This window comes from Oryzias melastigma, linkage group LG9, assembly GCF_002922805.2.
Source record: "Oryzias melastigma strain HK-1 linkage group LG9, ASM292280v2, whole genome shotgun sequence".
Lineage (NCBI taxonomy): Eukaryota > Metazoa > Chordata > Actinopteri > Beloniformes > Adrianichthyidae > Oryzias > Oryzias melastigma.
Window position 1 is genome coordinate 23,471,375 of NC_050520.1, and position 20,961 is coordinate 23,492,335.

At 38.6% G+C, this 20,961-nt stretch overlaps 1 long non-coding RNA gene across 3 annotated transcripts in view; it reads right to left on the reverse strand.

The window, feature by feature from the left end:
• Positions 1-20,961, reverse strand: part of LOC112148890 — a 79,130-nt gene that overhangs the window by 7,780 nt on the left and 50,389 nt on the right. Inside the window, exon 5 of one of the 3 annotated variants that reach the window (XR_002919708.2) lies at positions 4,756-4,817. This is a non-coding gene — a long non-coding RNA (uncharacterized LOC112148890). Of the gene's footprint in view, positions 1-2,878; positions 4,818-17,785; positions 19,619-20,961 lie in introns of those variants that run through there. The other 2 variants (XR_004948445.1, XR_002919709.2) reach the window with 2 other exon arrangements.

Sequence of the window (20,961 nt, forward strand, 5' to 3'; positions counted from 1 at the left end):
GATGACAATTTGAATGAATATTTACACAATTTTACTAAAAATCATCCATCCATTTTCTTCTTTATATCGCTTTTCACCAGGGATGTCAAACTCAATCACACAGGGGGCCAAAAACCAAAACACACCTTAGGGTCGCGGGTTGATCAGGATAAACATTTATTGGACACACAAAAACTACATTTTTAAAACTATAAAAACTAAACCTTTTAACGTGGACCAAACTTCAGGATGTGGCCAGTACCGGTACCCCAACCTGGTACCCTAACCCCGGGTTCACTGGCATTACAGCTCAGGTGTGATGCGGTCTAGCTACACCAGATACAGCACCACTGGATGGCTGCAACCACAGGCTCTGCAAAACTCCGAACTCACGTAGGTTCACATGATTTATATACAGTAATCCCCCCCTTATTCAAAAAGGACACAATACATATGTCACTACCAAATCAGAGTCCCTGATTGGTCAAAGTTCAACTAGTTTAACTTTCAAAACACAGCAATGCAATCGTCTTGAATGTGGAAGCTCAAAACACACATTTCCATGTGTTTACGTAGATTTACTTAAAAATGGTTGCTGAAGCCGGTGGGAACATAGCATGAGGTCATTGCCATCTTGACAGTATGTGATGTCACCAAAATGTTGTGTCTTCAAATGGGCAACTGGGAGAGACTAACAAAGCTGTTAGTTTATGATTGGAGGTGGATTTTTTTTGTCTGGAGCAGTCCAAGGGTTTAGCAATAAACTAAACATGTATTTATGTCAATGCAATCAAGATATTTTTAATTAAAGGAGAGTCGCATAAATAGAATGCTTTAGTTCTTTCCAATGATCAAATAAAGAGATTTGCTCTTTCTACTTTTGTTAGTATTTCCCCTCTTTCTGATATTATCTGTACATGCAAATGACCATGTAAAATCTCATTCCTAGGCTTCACATGCTCTCAGATTTTTGGATCATAACCTTTTTCCTCCTCCCCAAGTGCATGCTCACATGATGGGTTTTCCTTTTCCAACCATTACAGTCTCACTAATTCAATACCCCACCAACCCCTGCCATAACCCCCTACCCCCACTCGTCTCCCCTCGTCTGCCCTTCAAATCTTTTGGGTCTGGCTGAGTCTCTGTTGTCTGCCTAATTACCGACCGTTGAGCCGTTTGATTTCTTGAATCGGCTTCTCGTGTCTTTTATTCCTCTGCATTTCTACAGCCACACCAGTAAAAAAAGGAAAACCCAAACCACCTTTATATATATTTTCCTTTCTTAAGGTAAAATGTATGCGTCATCACCGAATGCGTGGACTTTTATACGTCCTGCGAAGTGCTCAGACACTGGGTAGTGTTTTAGTGCAGCAAAGCGTGATAGTGACAGCTAAGATTTAGCTATTATTTTTCCAGAGCTACTCAGCAGAATGTAAAAAGTGCCTCCATAAAGAAGTGTATCTGAGAGCCACTGTGTGTGATTCCACACCACACTTGGTGATGACAACACCATCCTTCTTGGTGACGGATGCATCGTTGCGTCCTGCCGACTCTCTGCCTCACTCTGGTTATGAATGTTGGTATATCAGAAGTACTGGGACAAGTCTTTTTCCTTACTCGAGTCCAGTCCAAGCAAAGTAACTGATTAGAAAGCACCAAGGCAGAAAACAACACATAAAAGCAAGAAACTTTGTGAAGATATATGTTTGCCCAATGAGGCAAATTGAATTTGTGATATTGGGCTATATAAATAAAATTGAATTGAATTGAATTGAATTAGTGTTTTTGTAAACATTGTTCTCGATTTCAAAGTACATAGTCAGGAATTTGATTTGTAGGATTCAAATAAAAGTATTGTTAGAGTTAACAACTCGTTTATTTATCATTTTTTCTGTTTTGTATTGTCTTGGTGGCAAATTTAGTTGTTTCTATCTCTTTTTACACTATAAAGAACACTAATCTTAAGAAGAAAATCCCTAGAAAGTATTGAAATGATCTGTCTACACAGGGTTTTTTTTTAGCTAACAAGAAATCTTATAATTATATCCAAAAAATAGAAACAAAGAATTCCACACATGTATTCAAAAAGTAAAAAAAAAAAAAATATGAAAAAAATCAAAATTTTAAATAGTATTACTTCGAATTAGATGTTACCCAGCCCAATGATAACTATTTTTTCTGCTAGTTCTAAGCAAATGGCTTTTTTTTGCCTTTTTTGTAGCTAATTGCAGGTCCTTTTGGTTAAAGTGCCAAAATACAGTGTAATAAGTGAACATGACTAAATTTAGAACACAATGTAAACTAAATAAATTAGAAGATGATAATAGAACAAGTTGAATAATCTAAATAAATACTAATAAAAGCTCAAATTAGCACTTTTACTTGGAACATAAATCTTTTTTTTCAAACTAATTACAACGAATGCCATCCGTGTCAATATATATTGAGCTTTGAGATAATATCCTTAAAATGTTAATCAAAACGAAAGTCCAACTTGAGTTATTTGAGCCTTAAATCGAGTTTTTCTTTTGTTAAGAGTAGGAAGCAAAAGGATTGACTAATTTGAGTAAAAATGTCTTCATTTCCAGCTCCTAAAGAGACAAACAATTCTCGACTGTGCTGATTTTAAGAAAAGCTTGGAAAGATGGATGTTAAAACAACTGGTAAAACTGGTAAAATATCCCAAACGTCTCAAATTTGCTTCTTTTCTTACATCTTTTCATATAAAATGACATAAAACTTAAGTTTTGCTTTCAGTGTTTAGTCGATTTCTAATTTGTATAATTTTGACAAAATATATTTTAATGGAGAAGAAAATATCAACAGTTATTTAAGGTTTAAGTTGATTTATTCTGAAATAATACTCCTGCCTGTTTTTATTCGTATTTATGTTAAAAAGTTACTTTTTTAAAGTAAAAAATTAAAAAAAAAATAGTGTTTTCACTCAATAAATGTTAATCCTGTTCGCCGTGTGACCTAAGGTGTGTTTTGGATTTTGAGTATCGTGTCTGAAATTAGCCAATCTAAGCATTTCACACCCCTGTAATAATAAAAAGTCTGCAGTGTATTATACCTCTTGGGTTGTGTTGAGAAAAAAAAAAAGAAGCTTGCACTTGATTAGTTTCCTTTCCTTTGATTGAGTGCAGAAATGAATCTCCTGTGATTGAACTGTGAATCAGGCGTTTACAGTCACGCAGAGATGAACGAGACAAGAGGAATATATTCTTTTACCGTTCAAACTTTTAGGTTTTGTCGTTCTCCCCGGAGATTTTACGAAAAAAAAAAAAAAAAAAAAAAAGATCATTTAGTTGGAAAAATGCTTGAGTGATGAGTGCTTATGCCCCAAAAAGCTAAAAATATGTTTTAAGCACCTGCCATCCATCTGCATTCACAAGCACAAACACACTTCTTTTGCATCAGCACACACCTGCATTCCAACTGTTCATTATCTGCCTGCCTAGAGCGGTCCAAAGGGGCAGACTGCGGCCACTGCAAGCCAAACACGCTTGGAGGTTGCAAGACAGTGAAATGGGCCAAGAACCTGCCCTAGGTGTTAACAGGCCTCCTTGGCCCTGAGTGCCAGGCTTCCTCCGGAAAGAAAAGGAGATGGAGAGCCAGATAGAGAGCCATCTCATTAGATACTCCCCAGGGCTGCAACTAAACAGAGGAATGGATGATGTGAGGACCATGTCACCTTGTGGATGGCCCTCATGAACTGTGGTTAATTGAAATCTGATATATCTGAGCCCCCAATTGGAATGCTACCAGTTAAACAGCAGGCTGGGATTCATACTGCCAAGAGAAGCTTTAAAAAAACAGAAAAAAAGGCAAAGAGCTCCATCTTTTGCTCTTTTTTTCTCACATCCTCCCCAGCTGCAGCCGTGCAATCTATAGAGCTATTGATTAGTTTGCTGGCTGTGAACACGGTCCATCACTGACACTGCTTGGAGACGGTAAGAGCTGATCATAGAGCTCAGTTTGATGCTAACTTGCTGTTGTCTTTGCTGACCTTGAATGGAGCACACAATGCAGGTATGCTTCCTGCACAGAGGGGGGCATAAAGGCAGTGAAGATGCATTCACACAAAGAGCTGTTTAACTGTCCAGAGGCCCTCTGGGTGCTCCACCTCTCACTTTATCCCTTTAATATTTCATGTGCTGGCCCCAGCCATGCTCCGGCCAAATGCCTCAGCCAGGGTTACTGGAATATGGATGAGAGCGCACAGTTACCCATTTACCTGGATGTCAGTGGCTCCAAACAACACACCTCTCTTCCCCACACCTTCACCTCTGCTCACCTCGCCAGACCCAGAGCTAGCTTGTTAGATACAGGAGGAAAGATCGAAGAGGGAGAAAATAGACAGGAAAGCCCTATTAGGAGGAGCTCTGAGGAAGAAAACACACAAGAGCTGAAGGGGAGAAAAACAGACTGTAGGAGGATCATTGTTGTTTATGAGGTGAGCAGAGATGTTTTGATGCTTTCAGTCAGATAAAATTGGAAAATCAAAAATAGAAAAAAACTAATTTACTTGTTAATTTTGTGCTTTGAATTCTATTCAGGCATCAGATTTAGTTTTTTGAGTTTTTAGTACTTTTTGAACACTAATTTATTTTTTGTCACATAAAATAAAAACAATAATTACTCAGCAATTATAGTCTTTATATGTCATTTTTTTCTTTTTATTGAAAACATTTGGACTCCACACCTGTCCAACCTACAGATTTTGTATGGACTTGTGTTTTTTTGTCATTCATTTAGTTAACTATGTTTACTCACTTTTCAGTTCTTCCTGCAGGTCCATCTTCTCCGTCTGCAGTTTCTTTCCTTTTATGTGTTTGCTAGAAATCGTACAAAAAGAGAGACAACTATAACTGACTGACAACCAAAAAGAATCTGGCAATCTGAAATTGTGGCAACCTTTACCTAATTGTTGTGCAACATGTATGAAAAATAAACAGAAACATTGTAATTACAAAGTTTGCTTGAAGTCCTCTCAAAATTCATTTCAACACCCCAATCCTTTATTCCTGAATTTCAATGTTTATACTGCAAACCAGGAAGAACAAAATGCTGCAATTCCTCAAATGACCACTTTATGCTGAATACTGGACTTATAAAGGAACAGATTCCCATCCGTCCGTCCATCCATCCGTCCGTCCATCCAGACACTTGACATAATTGTGACCTTTGTTCAAAAAGTAAATTATCTTTTATTTTTAATGGAATTAAAATGTTCTGTATTCTCCACACTAGAGGGTCCCCTGGTTTATAAGGCACACTGTCACTAATGGTCTATTTTTGAACTTATGTCATGTATGGAGAGACAAAAGTTCAGAGATAAATTCATCAGTCAGTAAGACTTTATTAACTATGTTCAAAGTAAATCTAGAACTTGTTTGTAACATGCTCCACATTTCAAGTGTTAGCCTTGTTAGCTAGTGTACTCACAATACCTGTAACTCTCAACATTGTTTGCAACACGTGACCATATAGACGGATACCACTAAAAGAAAGGTTACTGTGACAACGCTACTCCCAACCTTGTTAGTAAAATGTAAATAAATAAATAAAACACAGTTCAATACTGTTACACGTTAGCATATTCGCAATAACATCCAACCAAATCACTAATCAATACATCAGGTGTATCCTTATTTAAAATAAAACAGTTTAGAATTCCGGTTAACCCTTAGGGAATCCAACAAAACTCATGTTATTCCAGTCCAATAGCACATTTTTGGAACAACAGAGTTGGACGGAGTAACTTCAAGTGCCTGCACCACTTTAGGCTTAATTTTTGCCCTTCAGAGTCCAATGTATGACATAAAAAGCAATTGGTCCTGTTTTTTATGGCTAGGATTTTCAAGTGAACTGACTTCCATATGAATCTGGTGGAAAGTACATCAGAAATTTCTTTTTAAACAACATTTTATAATAATATTAATCTATTTAACCAAATGTAAGACTAGAGAGTTGTAGTTGAATATTTTCTATTTCCCATTGCACTAGTAGCAGGAAGTTTAAGATGGGCAGCCACCATGTAAGACTTCACGTAATGCAATTAGGCAATGGCTTAATTGTTCTTTAATATCCATGCATAAAGCCAGTGCGTACATCCAGTAATTATGCCTAATGACTGCTGTGGGACAGACGAGCAGAAAGAGTAGTGTGTGGATTGAAAAGAACCAGTGAATTCTTTTTTTTTTTTTTGTCTAACAGACCTTTTGTTGAATTGGTTCCGTTCCTGTGTGATAAGGGTGTTAAAAATTAATGATTTATAACTATTGAGCCAGCAATCACATTTTAATTAGGCTGTAATTTATGACAATTTGTCTCCTTTCACAGTAGAACTGTTAATAATTGTTAATTAGCCGTTGATGATTTGTCCTTTGAACATATACACTAATGGCCGTTTTTAAGTCAAGTGAAGAAAGACCTCAGTGAGGAGCGTCGGAGTATGTGTTAGAAGACTTGTGAGGAAAGAAACATCGAAGGAATATAGAAATATTTGACAAAAGCAGAAAACAGCAACATGTCATGTCCATCTGCAGGATCTCTGAGTTGGCACTAGATTTTCTCACATTACCAGGACGACCGCGTGAGTCTGCCAAGACCATCCATCTTTCTCTGCCTCTGTGTGCCAAGGCAGCAAAGGAAGGAAGAAGACAGAACCAGAGAGTTTTAGATTCCAGGAAAGAAAAAAAGAATGCAAAGAAAAAGAAGGAGCTTTTAAATAGATAAGAATCATACCTTCATATGTCATTTCTAAGCAGCAGATGTTTGAATTCATATTTCAAGAGGCAGGAATAGTGTGCTTGTGTTTTAGCTTCAAATACTGAGTCCTGCCTACTTTAGATGTAAGTGTAAGCAGATTGCTGTTGGGGCTTTCCACCCCAAGCCCAACTCCCTGCTAAACACAACTCTTATTCCTTTGCTTTCCTTGTGGAATCACACATTTTTAGCATGCAAGGATTCTACACATAGTGGATTTGAAAGCTATATTTTCTAAAAACAGACAAATAAAAGCAAATAATACCAAATTAGGATTAAAAGTACCGGATTTCAGCTTTGATTTTAGTGGACAGAACTGACTGTGGGACGTAAAGTTCCAGCTTTAAACCGTATAACTGATGTGAACTCTTCATTCAATCTGAAATGTTTCAGCTTTCAAAGGAGCTCCGTCAAAGAGGCAAAGAGAGGAGGGTGTTCAAAAGGCTGCGACAGCCAGGGAAACTGTGGATTTAAATATAAATTTAGACTCTTTTGTAGACTTTAGCTGGTGAGTTCTTTTTTTTAAGATATTTAACAGGAATTAAAATTAATAACAAAATTTGCAAGATTTAGACTTTTCCTCAAGGACATTCGTCTTTTGGTGAAATATCTTTGTTGTCCTGCAAAACGGTACATATCGCTCAAAAGGAAAGAGGAGTTTGAAAAGGAAAATTATGTTTTTTTCACACCAGGAAGAATTTATGGATCATTAAAGATAGACACCCCTTATGACTAACATTTCTTCAACTTATTCTGTCTTCAGATGTGTTTTCTTTTCTTAACCTCTCTTTATGCATTATCGGCTGTCATTTTGCAGCTTAACCCACTTTTTTTTTTTTTTTTTTTGAACAGTTGTTTTTCCCAGAATGGCTACAAACCTGAAATCTGTCCACCTGCATTACTCAGCTTGGGTAATCCTCTTTCCACTCTCTCCCATGCCTGTGCCAAGCTTGGTTTAAATAGCGCTTTTTGGTGCCCTTTTGAAGCTGTGAGGTAAACACGGGTGGTGGTGTGGTTTGTAGGGAGGGGGGAGCATGGTGGTGGGGCAGGACAACACAACCCATTCAGACAATTCTTTTTAATGCATTCGCTGACGTGGGAGAGTATTTTTGCAGCTTTTTTATATGCGTTTTGATAGCTTTACACTTAACGTGTATTTTTAAAAAGTACCCAGTAATTACACTCAAAGACTTTAAGACGTGGATTTTGGAGTTCGTTGGGGGAAAAAAAACAACAAAATCAGGTGTTTTTCAGTTGAAATGCTGTTTTTCTTTCACCAATTTTGACGACGGGGCAAACATAGTTGCTGTTTTTCAACTCTGTGAACCGCCGCTCCTCAAGTCAAGCTTTGTGACCTGTGGTTGAAGCATATTTTTTTGTGTTTGTGTCTGCGGAATTGCACAAGAGTAATTATGCAACTAAGTGTTGTCATATGACTAGCTTTATCCAGCAGGCTCCCATGCAGGGACAGACTATGCAACTTTGCCCTGCTTCTTTTTTTTTTTTATGTTTGAAGGCATACCATAACCTTGTGTGCACGCAGCAAGGCAGCTGCTAATTAAATCAATATGAGATAATGAAGTGCAATTAGAGGCAGTGGCTGAACCAATCCTTAGCTGTAAGCACTCTTTCTCCTCCCTCTGGGCTCGCGCCTCTTAAGAACCTGTTAGTTTTTCCCTCGTCCAGGAGCCACAATACCCACAGCAACCGTTTGCGGGAGTGATCACCGAGCTCCCGAGGCTGCCAACGCATTCTCACACTCAAACAGAGCTCTGCTCTCCATTTATCCTCACCTACCTCTGCAAGTGTGAAACACTCACACTCATAAACCCCCCACTATCATCATTTTTTTTCCTTTACTCATATTTTTACCTCTACATCCAATTTCTTTTGGTTTTTGACCTCCTAACTCATCCTCCAGTTTTTTAAGAAAAGCTTTCAAAACATATATAAATACACATTTCTTTCAATAAACACACCACCTGTTCAAGATTAGATTTCACTAAATAACATATTTATAAACTGCATAAGTAGTCAGTGTAAGCTATATTCTTTATGTAAATTCCCCCTCCGGTCTTTGCTCTGGCTGCTTCACATTATCTCTTTAATTATCCTCACCAGATTTTTCAAGTCACCAGATGGCACTATTTAGCTTTGGCACCATCTAATGAACTCGAGTGCATTTAAAACGCCTGCTCCCTTCAGCGGTGGTCATGCTTGACCTCCACAGTCTCCACACAGGATCAGATTCCCCCTCTGCAGTGTTACACTTTCAAACGCTACTAAGCAGCGAGAAGCACAACAGTCGTGAGAAGTCGGCTGGCACTGGCTAAACATCTGTGTCACAGAGATGAATGGGGCGACTGTCACAGCCTGATCTGAGCGCTGCTGCCACTCTCAGATTTGCAGCATGAAATGAGCAGAGAAGTAAACAAACACTTTCAGATGGGAGAGGAAAACAGGTGAAAACAAGAACAGTTTTGGCATCAGGTCTGTCTTCATGCTTTCTTTTTGGTATCAGGAGCACTTAGCACCGGCATCTTCAACGCAGCGCAGGGGTGATGTCTAATGGGCTTTTAAGAGTTTCACAAGGGACTATTTGTGTACCATCAGTGGAGGCCTATGATCGCTACGTGACAACAGTATTTTAAGCTAGCTCCACAGAAGCGCAGGATGAGAACCCTGAGCTGTGGCTTTCCCCAGGGGAGCGTATGCTACTGAGATCTAACAGCTCAACTTTCCTACTTAGGTGTCTGTTTTTCAGCAAGACAACTGAAAAGTCTTGATTCCTCCTCTCTTTTTTTTTTTTTTGCCAGAAAATGCGTGTTTGTGAAATAGAACAAGACTAAACAGGGCACTTTTCAACACACGCTTCTTCGCAGAGGAAAGGGAAAGTTTTGATTTGTTGGAGAAGATGTTTGCTTTTCCCCAGAGGGAAACAAGGCACATTTATTATATTATTTTCAATCGACCATGCTACTTTGAAAGTATTCCTGGTTGTAGGATAACTCTAATCTATTTTATTGACGTTTTTGCCACCATAAAAGCAGCATTTAGAGTTTAACAATGGCAGAGAACAAGAAGGACATATTAAGGACTTTTAGGAAAGTAGATAAACTGACCTAATTATTCCAGTTATGACTAAGATTTGGACTATAGTTGCATGAAGTCACAACAACATACATATACATATATATGCATATGATTTGTGTATATATATATGTGACTTGTGTGTATATATATACATATATATATATACACACACACACAAGTCACACATATATATATACACAAGTCATTTACATATACATGTATATGACTTATGTATATATATATATATATATATATATGGTCATTTTTGCTCAACGACGTCACCAATACTCGCCGGTTAGCTAGCATTAGCGGAGAGCGTCCTGCGCTCTAACATAACAACAGGGTTTGTATTACTTTTAAAAAGTTATGCTACAACAAAAAGTCATTACTTACATTTAAATGTAAACTTCTGTGGTTCAGAGCGCACCCACGTGAAGAAAAGCTCTTCCTCTCCGCAGCACGGCGTGACGTGGAACCCCCTTGCGAGGGATTGGTCTGTATCCCTCCGCTCGGAGGGGAAGATATTAAAAAATAAATTTTGGACACCACAGACAAAACAGAATTGTTGTGAAGCCAAAAAATGAATGTTTTGATATTGATGAAAGAAAAATAAAGAAGAAGAATTCAGATTGGGCCTACAATTCCCAAGGCTTCTTCTCTAGTATTGAAAAGCCCAAAATGATTTCTGTAAACTCCAGAAGAAGTTAATTCAGTATCATGCAGTGGTTCAGATAAATTCAGGTTTAGAAATCTCCTCTTCACAGGACAAATTTAAAGTGCTGGTAGTCAGGAGCTTAAAAAACAACAAAATAAAGCAGGCATTTTTGTGTTAATATTTCTATTTTCTTTAAACAAACAAAGTGAAAAAAAATGTTGTCAGACCGAAAAGGGTGAAAAAGATCTACGGGGGTTGAACAGTTGATCTTAGATGTGTACTGGTTATCTTTCTATTTTCATAGCTGCTAAAGCCAAATAACCAGCAGAGGGTGGTGGGAAAGTGAGGTGTTAAAACTAAACAGAAGTCAAAATTGCTCCAAAGGTTCAAAAAACATCTAAAAAAGGTCTGAACTTTTGAAGTGTATATGTGATGTAAAAATGTTACAATCAAACCTTCTAAGTGTCTATATGTCCATTTTGTTGAGGTTTTTAGTACTTAACACTTTTTTTTTATTCAAGTCATTTTTTTTTGTTTTTGGCTTTGTGATCAATTATCCCCATTGTTTTGTTTGGCTGTATTGCAATTTCACAACAAATTTTTAAAAAGGTGATCAACTCTTAGTCCACCCTCACTAAAGATTCTTAATTCTGGAATAGCAACTGTTACTTTGTGATGTGATGCTGATCATCACTATATCTCTCCAAAAATGTTATCCAATACAGTATGTGTGAGAAGTAAAGCGGAACAAAATGAATAAGAAAAGAACCAGGTGAGTGTAGAGGTGAGCAGCTACATCACTTTAACCAAGACTTAAAGGTACAGTTTATTTTAGGATGAAACTCCAACACATAAAAAAAGAATAACCAAGAAACCGCATAATACAACTTTTTAAAGATTTCATTTATATAATGGTGCAGAAAATAAGTATTTGGTCAATAGTAAAAGTTCACCTCCATACTCCTGTTTAACAATAATAGAGGTCAAAGGTTTCCTGTAGGTCTTGACCAGGCTTACAGACATTGTAGCTTCTATTTTCTTCCATGCAGATCTTCTAAAGAGCTGTGATGTTTTGGAGTGTTTCTGGGCAACACGGAATTTCAACTCCCACCACATATTCATTGGATTGAGGTCCAGACACTGGCTAAACCACCCCAGAACCTTGAAATACTTTTTACATAGCCAATCCATTGTTGCCTGAGTGATGTCTTCGGGATCATTGTCATACTGGAAGATCCAGACATGTTTCATCTTCAATATTCTCACTGATGGAAGGAGGTTTTAGTCCAAAATGTCACCATGTACTATTCATCCTATCCTTATTACGTGTCAGTTATTCAGTCCCCCCAAAAATCTATGCTGCATGCAACCCCGTTCTGCACAGTGGAGGGTGGAACTCAGCATCATCCTCTGACATAACCATCTCCAAATGCAATCTCCAAATAAAGAAAGTTTATCCTTAAGAGGTCCCTTTTGGTCTCATCTGACCTCAGGACTTTCTCCTAATCCTCCTCTGGATCATCCAGATTGTCTCTGGAGAACTTTAGACATGCCAGAACATCTACTGGCTTAAGCAGAAGAACCATTGGAGAAATGGAAAATTTGAATCCCTGACAACATAGTTTGTTAAGAATAGTAACCTTTGTTAGAGTGAAAACTATTTCTTCACTGTTCTCTAAATCATGTGTACCCACCACCAGGTTAGATCTTACATGGATTTCCAGGTGGAGGGAGATCACTATTGATCTTGTAACGCTTCCATTTTCTAACAATTGCTCCAAACGGTGGACATATTCTCACCAAGCCACCTCATTATTGTAGACTGGATTATCCCAGACTTGTTCAGGTCTACAGTCTTGTCTCTGGTGTCCTTTGACAGCTGTTTGGTCTTGGTCATAATGGAGAGGTTGCAGTCTGACTGTTTAAGGGTGTGGACAGGTGTCTTTTAATAATGAGTGGAAGACAGAAGAGCTTCTTAAAGAAAAAGTAACAGATCTGTGAGCGAGAAACATTTTGCTTCTTTACGGACATTATGGATATTACAGACCTCTCTTATCATTTTAATAGAGCAACTTGGAGAGTATGTGACGGACAAATACTTTTGTGTCCCACTGTGTGTTTACCTATACAGACATAATACTTTTCCATTGAGTTTGAGGGAGAAATTTGATGTCAAACTGTTGATTTTATCAAAGAAGATGCCTTCAAATATTTCGACCGAAAACAAGAGATGTTTGTAGCAGCTTCGGTCTCAAAGGAACAGAAGAGAGCTTCTGACGGGTGCAGTAGTTTTATTTCGTTTGGCACCGTGAAAACTACAGCAAAATGAGACAAATGAATAAGATATAATGAACAATCACTCATTTGCATACAAAATATAGAACATAAAATAATATAACGCACCTCGCTTCGCTTGCCAAGGGTGCTAACTGCAGGGTTTCCCTCTATGTTGCTCCCACCTGCTTTACTCTGGGAGAGGGAGGGGCCGACCGAACTAAATTGCACATAAACGCAGCTGATATAATTCAATCTAATAGAAATAAAATGCACAATGTTTACATGTTTAAAGATCACAAGAGAAAACAGACATCGAAATTAAGCTCTGAAAACTAACTGAACTCACATGAGAAGACTCTCTGGTTTCTAAAGAACCGCGCATGTCAAGCTCCCGGAAATGAAACACAACTTCCGGTGTTTAACAGAAAATTACATAATTTCGGTCCTTTACAATATTTGTCCATCAATGATGTAGAAAGTAGGGCTGTCAGATTTGTCGCGTTAAAAACGCATTAATCTGACATGTGCTTGACGCAGACAATTTTTTTGACGCATTAATCGCGGACTTTCTCATACGTGCCTTTCCATACCGCGCGCGCGGGCGTCCCGCCCTCCAACTCACCGGCTGCTCTCACTAGATCACGGGCGGGTCTCCAAACACCGAGCTGCGAGCTAAAACCGGCCGGCGCTAGGACCTGGAGAGCTCCTGCACTCTAACCCGGCTCCAGTTCGCATCCAGTACCACGTCTGGTGGTACGGTCTCGCGTCCTTCACTTGCACTTGGGCTTTTGTTAGGCATTTTATGTTACAGCCTTTTATTGTTAAGAAAGTTTATATCTATACAATGTTACAAAATAAAGTAGTTCTGATGAAAACTATTAATTTTACCTTTCTTGTTTTCATAATTAATGTAGAACTACTAAATTCCACGAACCACACATTTTTTTTCCTTAAAAAAAGGCCACATGTAAATTTGCGATTAATCGCGAGTTAACTCTGGACAATGCGATTATCGCGATTAAAAATTTTAATCGCCTGACAGCTCTAGTAGAAAGTTACAGTAATTTAAGAAAAAAAATAAATCTAACTATGCACCTCTAAGGGTTTGACTAGAGTGAGTTATTTCCACAAGAGTTTACCTCATTTACTAAACAGTGCTCATGTTTTCATGGACATCTTTCTGGAACTGTTACATAGAAATGCTCAAAATAATAGGTCCCATTGAAAGTCTCTGGTCCCACTTTTATGTACAAAAACCTACGATTCTTTCTTATCCAAACCAAGTGCGCACATAAAAAAATAATCTCAACAACTTTTCAGCACATCTTTCCAAAACAATTTAGAACACCTTTCCTTTAATACAACCTAATGGTTGTGCAGGGTTTGCATATTTCCTTCCACAGATGAGATGTCAGGTTTGTTTGTGACAGTCTGTTAAGAGTTTTGTTTTTATTGTTACAAGGCTGCTGAAGGCTTTTCCTGACAGTAGTGTAGCGCAGATTGGATAGAATTACCTGAATCTGTATGTTTGGGTATTCTCGGTGCAACAGCATGTCCCAATCCTAAACTTTTTCTCTTTTCTGCTTACATCTATTTTTTACAGTCGGAATCGGCTTGGTCTGGTACTTCAGATCCTGATGGCTGTTCCACAACTTATGCGTCTTTTGACACGTTCCCATCAGCGTCAGAAAACACAACTTCATAATCCATGGAATAGCTGGTGCACAAAATCAGAACAAGAATATCACATTAAAAATAAGGAGGAAAAAATCTAACTTTCCACAATTTTTGGAGTCTGTTGCTGCTAAAACAATATCCTGCAATAGGACAACATTTCTTCAAAAACCCGATAACACTGTTGGTTTCTTGGTATGCAGAACACTAAAAATAAGGAATGCGTTTTTTATACCTCATTTAGATTTTTCCAAACATAAAACAGATAAAACATAAAGGGGGCAATGGGATGAAACAAATGTCTGATATTTGCATCAAACCAACATTTAAAAACTGAACTGACAGTGAAGGGATTAAAGTAGATCAAAGGGAGTAGCTGGCCTAAATGAGCACCTCTTATGCAGATGCATATACATATTATGATTTGCACCGGCCACTAAATTAGGTACACCTTGCAAGTAACGAGCTGAACTTCCTTTTGCCTTCAGAGCTGCTTTGGTACTGGAACCATTCCGCAGAGAGTTCGGTATATTGACGTGATAGCATCACACAGTTGCTGCAGATCTGTCGGCTACTCATCCATGATACATATCTCACGTTATACCACATCCCAAAGGTGATCTATTGGGTTAAGATCTGGTGACTGTGGAGGTCATTTGAGTCCAGGGAACTCGTTGTCATGTTCAAGAAACCAGTCTGAGATGATTCCAGTTTTATGACATGGAGCCTTAACCTGCTAGAAGTAGCATCAGAAGATGATACACTGCGGTCATAAAGGCATGGACATGGTCAGCAACAATACTCAGGTAGGCTGTGGTGTTGTAACTATGCTCAGTTAGTACTAAGGGGCCTACACTGTGCCATGAAAATACCCCCTACATCATTACACCACCATTTTGAATCATAGCAGGAGGGACCATTCAAATGTCACAGCCAAAGTTGAGACTCATCAGACCAGGCTTTTCCAGTCTTCTATTGTCCGATTTTATTGACCCTGTTTGAATTTTAGACTCAGTTTCCTGTTCTTTGCTGACAGCAGTGGCACCCGGTGTGTTCTTCTGCTGCTGGATCCCATCTGCCTCAAGGCTGGATGTGTTGTGTGTTCAGAGATGCTCTTCCCTCAGTTGTAACCAGTGGTTATTTGAGTTACTGCTGTCTTTCTATCAGCTGGAACCAGTCTGGTCATTCTCCTCTGACATCAACAAGGCATTTCTACCCACAGAACTGCTGCTCACTGGATATTTTATCGTTTTCTGACCATTCTCTGTCAACCCTAGAGATGGTTGTGGGTGAAAGCCCCAGTAGATCAGCAGTTTCTGAAATACTGGATTTGCAGTAACAAGTTGAACAAGCGTGCCTAATCAAGTAGCCAGTAAGTGTAGATGATTTAAAATTAATTATTTGTTAAAGTTATTGGTTTACAGGCTGATGGTTGACACTCTGGCCTCACAGTAAAAAAGTCCTGGTTCAAATTAGTAGGGTCTTTTCTGTGTGGCGTTTACATGCTCTCCCCATACATCCATTGGTTTTCTTCAGGCCCTCTGGCTTCCTCCAGTCCAAAAACATGCTCAATATGTTAATTGGTTACTCTACTTTGTCCCTTAGGTGTGAATGATTGTGTGGTTCTCTGTGAGGTCCTCAAATGCGAATCCCCTCCTCGTGACCCCAAATAGGAATAAGCAGGTATGGAAAATGAATGGACACTTAGTGGTCAGTAAAAACTCCTTTTGCTAAGTCTTAGATTTTATTATTATCAACAAAACTTGACAACAATGTGGTGCAGTTGGAGTCAGAATGAAGGGTTATAAACCGCACTGAGATGGCTTAGCTTTTTTAATAATTTAGCATTTTTTTGTGAGAAGGAGTAAAATTCTTCCTGAAAGCTAGTAACATCTCCAAGATCAGCAGGGCAGCTATAAACAAGCAAAGAGGAGATGAGAAGCCGATTAGGAATATAGAGCGTGAGATGTTATCACAGCCGTGAATGAGACAGTATAATTATGAGATGAAAATCATGTTAAAAGGGTAAAGTGGAATAGACTGGAGCTTATCTCGTTAGAATGGCACTTTTCTTGCCTTCTCCAATATTTATTACCAATGTCTCCATACTGAGCATAAAAAAGAAGAATCTGCTTGTTGTTCTTTTCTGCTCATCACTAATATTGTTAGATACTTGAAATCAATCTGCTATGGTTCTAGAAGCAGAAAGTTTGATGCTCTGTTTACTTTGTTCGCACCCAAGTGTGATTGTCAGAAAAATAAAGAAACAGAAGGATTGGGGGGCCGAAAAAAAAGTTTTGTGTTTTTCAAAAGTGGTTTCTTCCAATTCTTTTTCAGCTAGTTTTTAGCACAGAGCCAAGCACTCACACTCTTACATGAACGCACGCACACACATAGAAGGAATCTGCCATTTAATAATTATGAAGCGTAAAATCCTTGCCGACGGCGAACATAGTGAAGGATGTAATTATGACCTCTTTCAGAGAGCCCACGCTCGGTGGCAATGCCTACATTTCCACCCAGAGAGAGAAAAACACTCCCAAGGAATGACGGGGGAAACGTGCCCTTCATTGCAATTAAGGACAATAATTCTCTGCAAAAAATTGTTTCAATTGCTTTTCAGCCGAGGAGCAAAATGGCATTGATGGGGGTGACGGTTTGAAATAGGGGTGACAGTGGGATGAGGAGTGACATTTTAGAAGGTGGAACTGTTGGTTAAATGTGTGCAAGAAATATAACTGTTTGAGGAGCTGCAGCCAAATCAGGGGGCGTGAAGAAGAAATATTGGGAAAGTGCAGACAAAAACAGAAATGTATTCAGAGAATATGTCTGTTTTTCAGAAAGGGATTAGGCTGGGAAGAAAAATAGAAACAACAGATTTCTTTTTTGAAATGACTCTCGGCATAGAACATACATACAGGACTGTCGGTTCATTTGCTGATCACAAATCTGATTGTATACTTTTTGTCAAAAATCTTAAACAACCGTTGATATTAAAACAAATACAAATAGGCAAAATTCAAGTTATTTGGCAAACTATTAGAAAAAAGCACTCCAAAAAAATGTTTTTTTTAACGCTTTTAATATATTCTTGTTGTGTTTTTCCTGATATAAAGAAAATTAAGCTCCAAATTGCATTAAGAACACAAAAAAAGGGGCCTAATTTTTTTTCATCATTGGAAGATTTACTTTAAATAAGCGAAACAATCTCCCAATGGAGTAAGAAAATTTTAAGAATTCTTATTTTTAAGAACAAAATGTTGTTCCTACAACATGGTTTCTTAAATTAAGATTAGTGTTGCTGTTGAAAAACAAATTTCTTGCAAGACAGAAAATAAGACAGTTTTTCTCAAAACAAGAGTCTTATTACTTTGTTACGATTCAGTTTTTTGTGAGGTAGAAAATTTGCTGGGCGGGCCATAGGCTCCCTGCTCAGAGCTCTTGAGGGGTCTCTGGTCACATGCAAGATGGCGCCTGTGAAAATCTCTAGCCAGAAGTATATATATAGCCAGTTGCATAAGCGGAAATTTCCTAAACTCTAGGAAATCCTTACAAAAAATGTTATTTCAAAACTTTTCAGAGCTTAAGCTTTTAAATGCAGATAAACTGTAACTGTCTAACTGTTTAGTGTGCAATATGAGCTTCAAATGGTACAGAGAATGTGAATTATTTTATTTCTTTCAATATTAACAAGTGTTCAAATTTGTATAACTACATCCGTTTACCCCCAGAGAAAAAGCAGGAAAAATTTAGCCTTTTCTCTGTGAATCCACTGATCTCGTAACCAGTATTGGTATGTCAATGCCATAATGTTTTTTTGTGGTCGGCTCCAGCAGCGGGAGGGGCTTTTGGGAGTGGCCATTGATTTTTGAGCGCCATGTTTTTTCTCTGGGACGCAAGATCTCAGCAACAATGAGGGGAAGAGGGGGCGGGGTTACTCTATGCCAAAAGTCCCGCCCACAACTCAAAAGTACCTTTCTAATAAACAATTGAAACAATATGTCCTAGAAATGTTTTGATTTTGGGTAAAAATAGCACAATTATAATAATAAAAAAACACTGGGGACACTTAGCTCAAAGATGATCAGAGTGAGTATTTAAAGGAAGTTGGTTGAAACTCAATACCTTCAAAGGCCAATCATATTTAATGTGGTGAGTAAAGCTGCATCTTTAACTAAAAAAAGGCCAAATAAATCTTTTAAAGATCCAGAATCTCCATTCACTGCAGAGGCAGTGCATTGGGACTCTCCCTGACCTTTGCCTTTCCAGCCATTAAGGGAAAAAGATGTCTTTGAAGATCAATGTGGTATATTTGTTTACGTTCAAAGACCAGTAAATTCAATTCGGAAATGATGAGATCATGATGTTTTGACTTAACCACAACACTTGTTGTATTTATAACTTCAAAACTTAAGTTTGAAAGCTGAGTGGATGTTTTTCCTCTTCACTTTAAATGAAAACATTCCGTTAAAGAGCTCTGTGAATAATCAGGATTACGTGGGATAATGTCATAAACATGTGTTGAGTGAATCTGAAGAACAGTTTCATTTTACGCCTTAGAGGTGACAGTAACACGATTACTGATGTCATTTCTCTTTCGGGTGTGTGACTGGCCTGGAGCGGAGACCGCAATCTTTGCAGCGTGACGATGAGGACAGCGGGGACCGCGTGAGCTGCAGGTTGCAGGCGGGCGATCCCGCCTGCTTTGTTTGAAATCCTGCGGTGGGACTGCATCCATGGTAGCCAGTGGAACAAAGGTCTGGATGAGGAGAAATGGGCACCAGAGGGAAATGGAAAGCAGCTTTAGCGGAGGGAGGCTTGCACACAAGTGTTTACATTGGGCTGAATCGCTACACACTGATGCATTCCAGCACTCACGGTGGGCTCACCACAGATCCGGATACTTCTTTTCACGGTTGACTTTTTGTTGCCTAATCGTGTGCATATGTATTTCTTTTTATCATAAATTAATGCAAAACGCGATTTTCTTTTTTTTGCTCATCTTTACTGTAGTTATTTATTTATTTTTTCAATTTGTGTCCATTTTCATGCATGCTTGGTACCTCCTGACTGCCGGGTCAGAGGCACCCGCGCATCTATTTTCTGTCTCGAAACACTCAATGCCACTCATGTCCTCCCCTCGGCGGGCAGAGGGTCTGCCGCCTTTTTCTGCAATCAAAATTCACAAGAAAATGGAATCCTTTATATGCAAAACAAACAATGCGGAGGAAATAAAACATTCAGGCGAGCTGTCAGGTCCTTTCAAGAATCAATACAAGGCTTTTCATCTGCGTCCCAACCTCTTCCTGGTAATTATCCTGCATATTTTATGCTCCCTTCCATGCCTGCTTACACACAAACTGATAACTTACCGCACATTATCACACACACAGATTCTTCGACACAATTTGAGAGGACTTTTTTGTGCCTCGACGTTCATCACGCACAACCATAGTGTAGGAAATTTCAAGAAATATATCAATTTTTGTTAATTAATGTCATTTTTTAAACATGCTTGATTAATTCACATTTTCCCACCAGAACATCTCGTGCTTTAAAGTGATGACACGTAAACGACATGTTGTACGTACAGAGGGGAGAGCGGCACGAGCAGTGGCCATTCTGACACCTAGATTGGGATTAAAGTGTTGGCAGTGACAGGCTGACATGCCCTTGAACAGAATCACCCTCAAAATGTCCTGTCATCAATTTCTCGCCTCCCATTACCCGGCCGACCGGTGCACCTCTGGGACGACAGAGTGATTGGCCAAAGCCTTCCAGGTCCTAACTAGGATCAAACCCCTCTTGATGCCAGACAAGAGATACAAAAGACGAGGCGCAGATGAGAGCTTTTACCTGCCCTACAGTGGAAAATACAATGAATTGGGGAGGTGATTGAAAAATTGACAGATTTTGAGAACTGTTTCAATGTTTGGATATTAAAAACGATGAAATGAGAAATGATGGGCATCAAGTATTGCAGATGATTAGCAAACATGATAAAATAGTAAAAAACACAAAGGTAGTCATTACTTGCTAAATTAAATTTGCTCCAGTGGTATGTTCATTAAATTAAAATGGTGCAACAACTCTTTTTCTGTTTTAAAAGTTTGGTTGAGAGCATTGCCAGGGGCTGGCCTAATATATGCCACATTAACGAAACAAATTGGTTTCACTGTAGTGCTTGCTAAAAAAAAAAAAAAAAAACAAAAAAAAATAGAAGTTTTCCTCAAATGACAAGCTAAAACAAAACGTGAAACAGTATTTTGATTTGTTTCTGATTTGGTACATAAACAAGAAATTTAGCCAATGGGAGTCCTCAGAGACTGACCGCATGGTGGTACTTCTGTGCCTGCGAGACCATGATGGAAGGGCTCTAATGAGGCAAAGCAAAGAATGAAATATTAAAGTTTCTAATTAAATAGATGGACCTTCTCGCTCGCGTCAAGGTTGTTTGGACCATTATCTTGACTGTGTGATCAGTAGAGACCTGACCCGTTTAGGAGTTCCCC